The sequence below is a fragment of the Gymnoscopelus microlampas genome (genome assembly GCF_963454915.1).
Source record: "Gymnoscopelus microlampas genome assembly, chromosome: 14".
Lineage (NCBI taxonomy): Eukaryota > Metazoa > Chordata > Actinopteri > Myctophiformes > Myctophidae > Gymnoscopelus > Gymnoscopelus microlampas.
The window spans coordinates 49,700,065-49,715,217 of NC_139951.1; positions in this window are offsets into that span (position 1 = coordinate 49,700,065).

Here is a 15,153-nt window from a genome sequence, read left to right on the forward strand (position 1 = left end):
ACATCAAATGTATATTTTAATGACATTTCGTTCCACTGGCTTACATCATGTTGTTTTCATTTGTATTTATTTTACCGCCTCCACACACATACGCACGTATTCACACAGACACACATTTATTTTTTTCAGACCTGTCATGATAAATAACAACATGATGTCCTTGTACACATGGTCTGTGTGACCGTTGGACTGTTGGATTGATGTTAAACTCATGAGTCACTCTTATTATCCAACCAGGGTCCGCTACAGTGCCTTCCACTGATATAAATAATTGACAGACTGCCTCTTCTCCATATCGCCTGCCTGTCACTACAGCAGAAAGCAAGATGGGGGACACAGTTTCTACTGAGGTTACAATACAATGGGATCTTATTGAATCGTATTACACTACGGCCGTGGAAAGCAACTTCCTGCCTGATGTTGGCATCGATGAGACCTTCCAGAAGTTTTCCTTTGCCAATTCAGACGGGATTCTACATCAGCAATTCAGTGATAACCTGGCCGAGGCCGATGTATTACAGAAAGTCCCAGAGTATTTCAAAGATGTGGGTCAAGCCCTGGGTCCGTTCACCAAGGCGCCCAACAGCGTGGGGCTCGGGGCGGTGGTCATCTCCCTCTTCCTGGACCTGCTGATTGGCCCTCAACCTGCAACGGACCGCACAGACAACGACATACCCGCCATGCTCCAGCGCGTGTTCAACAACGAGAAGTCCAACGCCATCCTCGCCACCATGGACAATTACATGAAGCAACACAGGATCCACATCCACAACACGCCAGAGCTGATACGAATAGCACAAAACACCAAGGACACGCTCAGCGCACAGCTGACCGCCTTGAGGCACACGATGGACACAGAGATGAGCACCCACCACCTGAAGCACTGGGTCAACGGAGCAGCCTTCCACGTGTTACTGCTGGCTCACATCGCCAACATGAAGCACTCGGAGTGTGGCGACTGCTCGGCTGTCCATCAATCGGCTGCTGGTAACGCTGTTGATGAATACCTGAGGAAACTGCCAGGGCTGCTGGACAACTATAGACAATACAAAGACATGTATTTGTACAGATTTACTGATTCATTGGATTATGAATTAGAATGCAGAATGGCTGACCCCCAAATGAAGCAAAGACCTAACACCATACACCATTACATGTCTGTTGTTCGCTGCCCTAACACGGTACACAGTAATCCAACTCGGTTCAGAGAAATCTATCAGAGGCATTGTGAAGAGTACATCAAACGCATGTGCACAGGCCTGCTGGCACGGCTGACTACGTATTTCACTGATCTCAAATCTAGTCTGCCCAGTCTTGTTACCCACCATGGAGTGTTCCGTGTGCCTACTTGTAGAGAAGTCCAGAGGACATACCGATTGAACTGTGATTAGAACATTTAAAATGAGAACAATGGTGTCAAAGTTGATTTTCTTGTCCCACCAAAAGATTATTTGTTACAAAGGCTTTTTGACTGATTGATTGAATACTTTATTAACAGTACAGAGGTACGATTACAAAATGATGCTAAAAGGATAACAGAACACTACTTTGATCTAAAGCATGCTGCTGAAGAATGGCTTTGAACTGGATCTCTGTGTCTGGTGTTTATCTAGTGGAATGTTCATCTGTCAAATAGTTTTTAATCTTTGCTCAGAGATGCATCTGTAGCATTACTGAAGTCATGATGGCCATTTGGCTTGATGTTATGTTCAGTTAATAAGTGATTTTACTGTGCTTTATTCTTACATGTGTAAAAAAAAACAAAAAACATATATACTCTATGCTGCACTATGAGCTTGTAGATCTGCTAATTCTTTAAAAATCATGAAAATGTTAAATATATATATATATATATATATATATATATATATATATATATATATGTATATATATATATACATATATATATATATACTATATATATATATATATATATATATATATATATATATATATATATATATATATATATATATATATATATATATATATATATGTGTGTGTATGTATGTATGTATGTATGTATGTATGTATGTATGTATATATGTATATATGTATATATATATGAATAAAGTGTTGATTGATATCAATGATGTAGATTGATCTCCACACACCCGTGTGTTAATCCAGTGGTTCTCAAACTTTTTCATGTCAAGGACCCCCAAAATGATGATGTATTTGCCCGCGGACCCCCATCTCAAAATATTTTGTTCCAGGGACCCCCAGAAGCAAAGATTTGAGTTACAAATGTTTGCTTTAAAGAAACATATGTTCAAAGATTTAAACACATTTTCAAGATTTTTCAAAAATAGCAGATCTACAAGCTCGTAGCGCGGCACTCGGTGCCGCGCTATGAGCTTGTAGATCTGCTATTTTTGAATAGCCCAAGTATAAAAGGTTAAAATTATTCTGATGCTATATTTACACATTTTACTGGGTACCCCCTGGAACCCCCTCAAGTACCCCTGGGGGTCCCCGGACCCCACTTTGAGAACCAAGGTGTTAATCACATGACATTGATTAACTGTGTTGCACTTCTATGTCATTTAGTCATGCAGTTGAACGTGGGCTTGAAACGTCACTCATATATATTTGAAAAAAATAAAGTGACTAAAGGAGCAACAACCGTGTGCAGCTCAACTCTGTGTTCCCTGATGTGAGACCCCAGACACAAACTTTTTAAAGCACATGTATGTTAATGCTGTTTAGGTGTGAATCAATAGCAAGGTTGCTGCGCAGTGTGTGCAGGGACGTGCACAGATAGACTCTAGGTGGTGCTAGAGCACCTGCCCTTTGCCCTCTTGACCAGAAGTGCCCTTTTGGAAAAAAAATATATATATTTTTTTTCCGAGTTTACAGCAGGGGTCTTCAACAGGGGGTCCGGGACCCCTAGGGGGTCCTCAGAGTTACTACAGGGGGTCCGCCAAATCTTTGTGTGATATGATTTTTCTTTTTACCATAACCACTCGAACCCTAGCATCCCTTTTCTGAGGAGAACTTTAGCCAAAAATAGCAGATCTACAAGCCCACAACGCCTCGCGCTGCGAGGCGTTGTGGGCTTGTAGATAGGCTATTTTTGGCAAAGAGGTGTAGGTGTAGAGGGAAAAAAGAGCAGACCAAGTAAACAAAAAAGTATAATTTACTTGAGCACCTGCCCCTCAAAATGTCTGTGCACGCCACTGTGTGTGTGTGTGTATAACTGTAACTGTGATTGCCTTTGTCGGCACGCATGCTGTAGTAACCCACAGTGTCAAATTGCACTACGAGTATATTTGTGTCCTTTAGACCTTGTATTTATGTGTACATAAATAAAGAGTGTGTGTGTGTGTGTGTGTGTGTGTGTGTGTGTGTGTGTGTGTGTGTGTGTGTGTGTGTGTGTGTGCGCCCTCCTGGACCCTAGGTGACGCTCCAAGAGAGACGAACCCGCCCAAGGTGGCCAAGTTCAACCCAGAAACGTCTGTATGGACAGATGTGTCTCCTATGAGGCTTCCACGTAAAGACGCAGCTGTCTGCTGTCTGAATGGAAAGATCTACCTGATAGGTATTATGGGATTTATTGTATTATCATCCTTCTCAAATCACACATTAGGACACCATTTTCTAGTCACAAGACATTATTTTTGCTTTAATCCATGTCTGAGGTCTAGTGGAGTAGAAGTAAAACGGATTTTAAAAATGTATTTAGTAACTTTACGCCATCAATCTTAGTTCAGCTTCTATGCGTGTGCCTGCTGGTCAAATAGGTTCCTGCACGGCACTGAGTGCCGCGCTATGAGCTTGTAGATCTGCTATTTTTTGAAAAATCGTATAGATTTGTGCAAACCTTTTGAATATATATTTTTTAAAGCGAACATGTAACTCAAATCTTTGCTTCTGGGAGGGATTCTACAAATGTCTTCTAAATCCTAACACGTATGTTTCTATATCAGTGGTTCTCAGAGTTACATGAAGCAGGTGCAATCACTGTGTAGTGTGTCCTCGAGAAGCACCCTGAATGTCTCTATTGAGACCAATCGCACCAGTTTCAGAGAGTCCTGAAGTCTGTTCCATTTGTTGTGGAGCACAATACATGAAAGCAGTCTTTCCTTGTTCACTGCTCTTACGCGGATTGGTATATCTAATGTGGGTTTGTGAACGTGTTGAATGACCTGTAACCCATGAGTTAAATTTGAGTTAAAAATGTTTGCTTTAAAAATATGTATATTCAAAGATTTGCAAAAATGTTCACGATTTAAAAAATAATTAAAAAAAATACCGGGTCAGATCTACAAGCTCATATGCTGTGCTCATGGATTAAAGTTCTCAGCGTGTCTTCTATATGGAAGCATGTTGCGCAGCAAAAATAGCCGATCTACAAGCTCTCAATGCGTCTGCGACGCATTGAGAGCTTGTAGAAAGGCTATTTTCGGTTATTTTAAGATTAGAGCATTTGCAGTGGTCAAACTAGCAATATGTTCAGGAGCATCTTTCCATAATATCTTAATCTTCTCGGATATTTTACCCATTAAGACCTGGAACGCATTTGTGTCACTTTAGATTTATTTGGCTATTCAAAAATAGCAGATATACAAGCTGCTTGTAGATCTGCTATTTTTGAAAAATCTTGAAAAAAAACACTTTTTGATTTTTTTCCAAAAACTGTTTTGGAAAGAAAAAATTTAGAGGCAACGGTTAAAGCCTGAATCTGTGATTTCTTCTCGTGGTTGGCAGTATGTAGAACAGCAGGACCAATATTACTAAAGCATCCTCATTTGACATATTGTGTTCATCGTTTAGGAATCGGCGCTAGTGTGTGTGTGTGTGTGTGTGTGGGGGATCCTTTCACACCGTTTCACAAATCGCACATTAGGCCATTTTCAGTCGTGAGATTTGATTTTTCTTTAATCCATGTGTGCTAGAGCTTGTATATCTGCTATTTTTTAATAGCCAAAAGTAATGGTTAAAGTGGCTACACAGAGGTAATGGGTTAATTGTTGTTTATCTGTAGGAGGGAGGGAGGGTACTGTGGAGAGGACTGGACTCATCAGACAGACTCATGTGATGGTGAGCTCGGTGGAGTGCTACAACCCCAACACGGACCGCTGGAGCGGCTGTGCTTCCTTGCTAGCAGAGCGCTACGGTCACAGCGCGGTGGCGGTGGATGGAAAGATCTACGTTCTAGGAGGGCGGGACCACATCGACGCGTAAGACGACGACGAATGTCTGGGGAAAAACGTGTCTTTTTGTCCCACACAACCAGACATTTCTCTCATGGCTGTTAGGCCTGTCACAAGTATTACATAACCGCCTAATCGCAATTATTTTAATAATAATCATTTCCATGTTGAAACATTTTCATATATTTTCAAACATTTAAAAAAAAAATAGTGGAAATAGCAGATCTACAAGCTTGTAAATCTGCTATTTTTGCTATTCATGTTTTTTTTCTTAAAGGAGTACTTCACCCCAAAAAAAATCTTATTTTCTATTAATTATAAACCCCATGAAGCCTTGAATTCATGGAGAGTCTTTAGTTTTTGTTGCATTCCTGAGCCAATTTGATGACCGCGGATTCGACTGGCTTCGTGGGGTTTGTAATTAATAGAAAATAAATATTTTTTGGGGTGAACTACTCCTTTAAGTGTACAGTTATTGAATTATGCAAGTTATCTGCCCTGTGCACCTTTTTGTTTATGAAGCCTGAAAGCCAAATGGAAAAATACATTTTTATTCATAAGGTTCCATAATGTTCAACAACAGAAACCCAATTCAATCGTTAATGGCAGTTATTTGCATAGCCGCAGGAAGACCTTATAGGCTGGGGGTGCGGTATGCACGCGCGTTAACGAGCGCACATTTTTTTCGTGGTTTTGGGGGGTTTTGGTCACCTAAATTCGGTTTATTCGGTTCGGGAGGGGGGGGGGGGAGGCCGCACCCCTACTTCCCGCGGTACTGGTTATTTGAGCGTCAAGTAATCGTCAAGTAAAATGTCATAATGGTGACACAGCTCTACTCATGGCTGTTGGTCTCTCTTCATGCAGGTATCTGTTAACTCATTGAGTGCCAGGATTGCCAGAATTATTTCAGAATGAATTCTGAAAAATGCCAGAGTTTTTTTCACAGAAAACAAAAAAGTGCTTAGGAAGCGAGATACAGCCTTTTTCAGTTCTAAGTTAAACAAGGAGTGGATGGAGCTGCACATCTTCAGATGATGATATCTTGGGTTCTGTCTCCCCTCATGCAGGTATCCCACCAACATGGAGGTCTACTGTGAAGAGAAGGACAGGTGGAAGAACGTCGGTCACATTCCTCCTGGACGCTACGATCTCATCTGTGAGTCTCTCAGGCTGAGGAGAGATCACGTACCCAAACAATGAAGATTAGGATTATTAATCTAACAGGTGACTCTACTGTGGTAATATATATATATTCTACTAGAATGTGAGCTTTCAAACCTCCCTGTGCAACAACAACCAGCATCTTCAGTCATTTGTCCTCCATGAGAGGAATTCATGTTTTCGGATTAAAGGACGACTTCACCGATTTTCAACCTATCTTCATATAATTGGTCCTCACTTATGCGCATAATAATGTTAACATTTTTGTCTACCCCGTCTGTGTCTCAGAGGAGGGCTGTGGACAGTTCAAACTGGCCTACCAGTGACATCATCAATTGGGAATCCAAGCGAATAGAAACTGCAGTATTTCTATGCCTGGCCAGTTAGCATGCTACAGTATAATAGAAGCCATAGTTCTCATGTTAGCAAAAATGTAAATATATATATATATATTTATCTTGTTTAACCCTGCCTAATGATGATGTCACTGGTAGGCAGGTTTTTGAAGTGACCAAGTAGATTTAAAAAAAGAAACTTTTTTTCATGAGCATTAGTGAGGACCAATTAGATAAGTCGTCCGTTAATGAGCCCCGTCTTCCCTGGCTCATGTGTTCATGTTCTGCTGGACGTTCCTCTAAAACAGTTGTTCTCAGACATTTTCATGACAAATTCCATATGTTATCGTCCGTGGACCCCCGTCTGAAAATATTTTGTACCAGGGACCTCCAGGGATTTATTGTTAAAATTTTGTAGGAAATAATCAAAAATGTCCTCATTTTCTTAAGATGTTTTTTTTTTTTAAATAGCAGATCTACAAGCGCGAAGCATTGTGAGGGATGTATATTATAGAGTTAAAGTGGTTAAACTGTTTTTTTTATATTATTCATTTATTTTTGCTTGGGACCCCCTGGAACCCCCTCAAGTACCCCTGGGGGTCCCCGGACCTCACGTTGGGAACCACTCCACCATAGTATCATAAAGGTTGATGAAGTGCTCAGTGTTTCACTGTCAATAGATTGTAAATTGTTCTTTATATTCACTGTTGATGGACTGTATATAATATATGTCGTCTCTGACGGGTGTAAACCTCACATGTCCAAAACTTTTACTTTTACGGATTCAAATAAAAAAAACATGAAAAGCAGCAGATCTACAAGCTCGAAACGCGCCGCTTCGCGCCGCGTTTCGAGCTTGTAGATCTGCTGCTTTTCATGTGACGCTGTAGTGCAGGGATACTCAAATAGCTGAACCGGGGGCCACGTTACAAAAAATGGCAAGGGGCCAGTTGATTAAAATGGGACAGTTCACCCCCCCCCAAAAAAAAATCTTCTATCAATTTCCCACACCATGGAGACTTGAATACATGGATATTTCAAGTCTCTGTGGTTTTTTAGTCTCATTCCTAACTTGACGACCGGCGGACCAGTAGGCTAGCGGTTCCGGTAGGAGACGCAAAGGAGACTCTTTGTGTCTCCTACCGGAACCGCTGCCGGTCATCAAGTTATTGTCTTAGGAATGAGACAAAAACAAAAAAGATATCCATGAATTCAACTCTCTCCATGGGGGTGAGTAATCCATAGAAAATAAGTTATTTTGGGGGTGAACTGTCCCCACTATACTTGAAACTACTTGATAACTTCTTTCTTTCATTGCCGCGTTATATTTGTCGATCCTAACAACTGACACTGAGATGGTAAAATGAAGGGGCGAAGGCATCCGTCCATTTTGGGTTAAAGTGACAGTTCTCGGCATCAACGTTTAGTGCTTGCTGCAGGCTCACCTTTGCTGCTGCTCTAATCTCTCAAGAACAGATTCTGCTCTGCGTTGGAATCTGTCGGTAGCCGAGTTGACAACCCGTGCGCATTGGTTTCAAGTGGGTGTGCCTTCAGAGTTAGTATGGTGTTGTATGCAAGTTCATTTTTTTGTTTGTGTCTCTATATTTCTGTGAATAGTTCTCTTGTTATTATTGGTATTTTTGTTAAGATGCTCTGTATATTTTTGATGACGCAGAAATGCAAATAAACGTTGTTTGTTCTTAAAAAAAACTCCAGGCCATAATGTAACGACATTAAAGTTTAAAAGCCTAGACGGGGAAAGCATCTGTCACTTTAGATTTTAACAACTTTAACCATTCCTTGGCTATTCAAAAAATAGCAGATCTACAAGTAGATCTGCTATTTATTGGAAAATCCTGAAAATGTGTGCAACATTTTATTTCAAATCTCTGCTTCTGGGGATTCTACAAATGTCTTGTCTCAGTTTTGTGGTTCTCAAACGTCAAGGACCCACATCTAAAATTATTTTGTTCCAGGGAATTTCCAGAGGCAAAGATTTGAGTTGTACAAATATTTGCTTTAAAACATATATACAGTATACTAGTCCATACCCGGTCACGCATCCGTGGGGGGATATGCGCACATGATCTGGCAACCCGGTAGGCAGTTCGTACCATAGCTCTCGGGGCCATCGCACAGCTGGGCAGCCCCGTAACCATGGCGATGGTCTCACCACCCTACCTACCTACCTTATCAGGTGTCTTTTAGTAATCAATGCCACCAGCACAACAAACATAAAAAGTCAAACATTTGCAACTCACGTCTGACTTCACTTAGAATGCCCTAGAATGCATGACCCCAAAACCCTAATACGAGGACTGTCTCCCATCTAAAAGTTAACATCTTATTTTTAAACTGTCACGTGTTTCCAAATAGAGCTGATAACCTCACACAATGTTTTACAAACTTCTTGACTACGTGTCATGATTCTAATATGAAATAAACATCAGTTCCATCCGTCACTTCTGGCATTTAATCCATCATATTTGTCATGTCATAACCACAATATACCTGATATGTTTGTCCAGCTTATAGGGCAGGGGTCCTCAACGTTTTCAGGCCAAGGACCCCCTAGCTGAGAGAGAGATGAAGCAGGGACCCCCCTCTATATTGTATAAAATTTCAGATTGAACATTTTTTGTTTACTTGGTCTGCTCTTTTTTCCCTCTACACACCTATGCCTCTTTGCCCAAAAAAATAGCCGATCTACAAGCTCACAACGCCTCGCATCGCGAGGCGTTGAGAGCTTGTAGATCTGCTATTTTTGGCCAAAGTTCTCCTCAGAAAAGGGATGTTATATAGGGTTCAAGTGGTTATAAGGTAAAATAAAAAATCATATCACAGAAAGATTCGGCGGACCCCCTGTAGTAACTCTGAGGACCCCCTAGGGGTCCCGGACCCCCCGTTGAAGACCCCTGTAATATAGGGCGTTGTGACCTGCTGTGTTGGCTACAGGGCTTGGAATTTATAGATTGCCAAATATTATGTATTATTGTGTATTTGTCTGCCTTCCATTCAATCTCATTGAATGTCTAGTCGGCCACTAGTTAGACCAATGTAAAGCCATTGACTGCAGCAGGACTGTTTTGTGTTATCACTGTTTACATGTATGACTAATAAGTTGACTACATACACGGACGTTCTTAACTTAACCAGTCAGCATTACTACTGTACTGTCACTTAGTATAGCAAATATACTTATATGCAGTGGTGGAAAGTAACTAAGTAACTTAAGTACTGTACTTAAGTAGAATTTTGAGGTATTTGTACTCACAGGCGATTTGTAAATAGCAGATCTACAAGCTCACAACCCGTCGCATCGCGCCGCATTACAGTGAGCTTGTAGATCTGCTATTTTCAAACATTTTAGTATTTTTTACTTTTGGTGCTTTAAGTACATTTTGATACCAATAATCTTGTTCTTTTACTCAAGTAGATTTTTGAATTCCAGACTTTTACTTGTAACAGAGTAGCCTACTTCTACATTGCAGTATTGATACTTTTACTCTAGTAAAACATTTGAGTACTTTTTCCCACCACTGCTTACATGACCATTAAGGATAACACCTCTGTCCAAAATGACACCTCAGAGGAGAGATTCTGCCCCCTGCAGGCCAGTCCTCTGCTCAGATATTATTCACCCTGTCTGAATATTCATATTTTCCATAATTGGTTCCAGTGGCGTGCACAGACATTTTGAGGGGCAGGCGCTCAAGTAAATTATACTTTTTTTTGTTTACTTGGTCTGCTCTTTCTTCCCTCTACACCTATACCTCTTTGCCAAAAATAGCCGATCTACAAGCCCACAACGCCTCGCAGCGCGAGGCGTTGTGAGCTTGTAGATCTGCTATTTTTGGCTTAAGTTCTCCTCAGAAAAGGGATGCTAGGTTTCGAGTGGTTATGGTAAAAAGAAAAATCGTATCACATAAAGATTTGGCGGACCCCCTGTAGTAACTCTGAGGACCCCCTAGGGGTCCCGGACCCCCTGTTGGAGACCCCTGCTGTAAACTGGAAGAAGAAAAAAAAAGTTTATTTTTTTCAAAAGGGCACTTCTGGTCAAGAGGGCAAAGGGCAGGTGCTCTAGCACCACCTAGAGTCTATCTGTGCACGTCCCTGATTCATATTTTCCATAATAGGTTCATCTTTGATATGGAGTATCCATGATGCTTTCACCCATTTCTCCATTACTCAATGTGTTGCTGGGTTTGGGGCATTGACCTGAACGACCTGAACGGCCCTTTGACTGAGGCCTGTCCAAATACTAGCTTTGGCTTTATGTCCAAACAACACATATTCTCTGAACATGAGACCTCCTCGTGATTCAGATCATGCGAGGACACAGAGACATTTTTTGCACCATATTGTCTGTACATACTGTACCTGCTTCTAATGTGCACCTACATAAGTTTTTATAATTATTATTATTATTATTATTATTAATGTTGACCTACAGAAGTTTTTATAATAATTATTATTATTATTAATGTTGACCAACAGAGGTTTTTATAATTATTATTATTATTAATGATGACCTACAGAAGTTTTTATAATAATTATTATTATTAATGTTGACCAACAGAAGTTTTTATAATTATTATTAATGTTGACCAACAGAAGTTTTTATAATAATTATTATTGTTATTAATGTGGACCTACAGAAGTTATTAGAATAATAATAATAATTATTATTATTATTATTATTTTGGGAGCAGAGTTCTTCATTTGAAACTATAGGAAACCAGTTAAACCATGAACCTATCTGTCTAAACGACGTGTGTGTGTGTGTGTGTGTGTGTGTGTGTGTGTGTGTGTGTGTGTGTGTGTGTGTGTGTGTGTGTGTGTGTGTGTGTGTGTGTGTGTGCGTGTGTGTGTGTGCGTGCGTGCGTGTATACACTGTAACACTTTTCTGTAATTTCTACAGTAAAAATTTACAGTAACTTATTGTTCTGTCATTTTACAATGTTTAACTGCATTTTGCAATGCATCATGGGAAAAAATCATTACAGAAAGTTACTGCATTTTTCCACAGTAACATAATGTAGAAATTACAGTCAGTTTATATTCTACAGTAAAAATGTACAGTAATTTACTGTTCTGTCATTTTACAATGTTTAACTGTATTTTGCAATGCATCATGGGAAAAAAAATCATTACAGAAACTTACTGCATTTTTCCACAGTAACATATTGTAAGAATTACAGTCAGGTTATATTCTAACTGTAGAATGTAGTTTTACAGTAATATGTAAAGTATACATATTCATAATAATATCATTTATTTATACCACACTTTACATTTTTGGAAATCATAAAGTGCTTTACATGATGTGAACATCATCATCATTATCAGTCATCATCATCATAATTAATTTTATCCTACAACTTCTTGTTTATGCACTAAAAAATGCATTTAACTGTTTGAAAGGATTAAAAATGAAATTGAACACCAAATTCTGGGCCAGCGCGTCACCCCGAACGCGAACATATAACTCTCCTGACACACGGCCATACCGTTCTCCTTAATTGCCTAGGGTCCAATGTCAAGTTATTACGTGCAATAAAGTGATATATCTCAATAACTATACATCTTTAGAATCCGCCTTTTGGATATGTTGTACAGCTCGCTAAGGCGCACACGTGGATGTCTTGTTTGTCACGGTACGACACTCCTAAGTTGACCTTCTACACTTTCGGAAGGCTCATAGAGTCTTAAACCTTAAGACCATACCAAAGGACAAACTCAAAAAAAAAAAAGTGCCATACTGGGACAAACAAGACATCCATGCGTGCGTCTCAGCCAGCTCTACAACATATCCAAAAAGTGGACCCTAAGTCCTTATCGTATTCGAGATATTGAGCAAGATAGCGAAGCCGTAACCATAGCCAATTAAAGGATAATTAAATCATGATTTGATATCAGGGTTTGATCATTTCGACTTTTGGCATTATTTTACGTGTAGATTTAGGAAAAAAATATATCGGGGAAATCACGGGCCTGGAACACCCTAAAACCAACTAGGAAGTGGCCTTTTGAGGCACTTCCTGTTTTCCGAGAAAAATAAAACGTAAATATTTGGAATCAGCGTCATCATATTTGTCTAAAACCAGAGTCTCGAAGAAAAATACAATTTCTAAAAATTTAACGAGGGTTGACCTTTGCAGTCTTTTCGCTGACCTTTGAGCTTTATCAGTGTCAAAAAAAATCAGGGCTGGTGCCAAAATATCCTGCTTACTCTCAATATGGATGGAGAGAAGTTTTAGATTTTAAAAAAATATCTGGAGCGATTAGTTCCAGATTTTGTGCTAAATTTTGTGACAAAAGTCAACGTCCAATCTTTTTGGTGAGCTTTTGTATTTCCCAAGGTCCTAGAAAATCGAGACCTATTCCATTCAATTCAGCGTCCTTTTCTGAGTCAGAAAAAGTGTTTTTAAATTTAAAAATAAAATATTTTTAAAAAATGTGAGAAAAGCTAAACTTTGAACTATTTCAAAAATCTATAACTTCCCTATTAAACAATTCTAGACAATTGTGTAACCTACCGTTCGACTCAAAATCATCTAAATAAGAGGGTGGAAGGGTCAAAATAAAATAATAATAATAATAATATGTTTGTGAAAAAAGCTTCCAAGTTTATGAAACTTTAACGCTTGTTTAAACCACTTTATAAGGGTCATACAAAATCGAGACCTAGCCTATTCGATTCAGCGTCCTCTTTTGAGTCTGAAAACATGTTTTTTAATTTAAAAAAAATATTTTTGAAAAATGTGAGAAAAGCTTAACTTTGAACTATTTCAAAAATCTATAACTTCTTATTGCAGATCAGCTATTTTTTTTTTTCTTCTCTTTCTTATATTATTTGACAATTTGGCCAATGTTTGACCAGTTTTTATAGTATAGTTTGTTGATTATTGTAATGCAGCAATGGTCTTTTTCTTTGATTTATTTTTATTTTTTAAGGTATTGAAATGGTTACTTAAAATGTCACTTTGATTGATTGATTGAATACTTTATTTAGAAAGACATGGTAAAAGTACATGGAAGTACAATTCACAATACAATACAATACAAGGTCCTCTAAACTGGATCGATGACTTCACTGTTATCTGGAGACCCCCACCAATATGTGGGGACCGCCCTGGGGGTCTCGACCCACAGGTTGAGAACCGCAGACATCCTTCATGCACAAGGCGGAGCTTGTTGGTTTTGAAGCACAGACCCCGGGAGGCAGAGTAACGGCTCTCGGCTGAGAGATTTGTTTTTCAAACCGTGGTGCTTTCTGTACTAAATAACAGGTAAGTTTAATTAGTTTATGGAATTAAAATGTTATACAAACACGGTCGTGCACTGTTACATGAACTAACACGTTCATGTAACCGTGCACGACCGTGTTTTAGCCATGGTTCACACGACGCTCGTCTTTTCACGAGCCTCATGGCCGGAACTTCAACCTGTTTTTTGCACTTTCAACGCGTACATCAACATAAATGTTCATACTTCAACTATAAAGTGCTTACCCCACGGCCACGAATGTTACAATTTTAATCGGGTGTGTCTAAGTACCCGCATCTTACGTATTGTTCAATAAAACGTATTTTAATCCGATCGGTGGCCATTTTCTTATAGTTCTAATGCATGTGTATAATGTAATACACCTCCCAACCGATGGTCGCGTAGTTGAAAGCATGCAGAAAACTCGGAGAAAATGGCCACCGATGGGATTAAAATGATTTTTATTGAACAATACAGAAGGTACGGATACTTACACCCCCCCGATTCAAATTGTAACATCCGTGGCTTTGGGGTAAGCGCTTTATATTTTAAATCTGAACGTTGATGTAGATGTACGGGTTGTAAATGTAGAAAACGTCATGATATGACGGTCATGTTTCAGGACTAACGGTATATCAACCGCTTTTACATGGAAAGCATGTGTTTGTACGATTTAATATAAATGGATGATGTTACAATGCGACCAGGAATCCTAAAACGTTAAAATGTGATTCAACGTGTTAGTTAGTAACATTAGCTCTTAAAGGAGAGCTAATGTTGGCCACATATCCCTTGGTGAGGCCACGTTTGTTTTGACTGTAATTAGTTTATCTATGAATCTTGTTTTGAGCCTACAGTACAAAGTAAAATAATTTAATTAATAGAGAAGTACAAATGGTACCAGTGGATCCTTAAAGAGAATTATATTATTGAGGATTTTAGTGTGCAGACAAATTTGGTAATCCGTTTTTTTAGTTTGTTTTGCTTTGCACACAGTAGCTAACAAAAGCAGGTAATGCATAACAGTGGTTCTCAAAGTGGAAACCAGAGACCCCCAGGGGTCATGGGGGGGTTCAGGTGGTCCCCAGCTACATTAGCAAATAGCATCAAAATCAGTTTAACAACTTAAACCCTATACATTTGCTTTTGAAAATAGCAGATCTACAAGCTCACAGTGCATTGCATGTGTTGTGTTGTGAGCATGTAGATCAGCTGTTAAACCAAGTGAACAA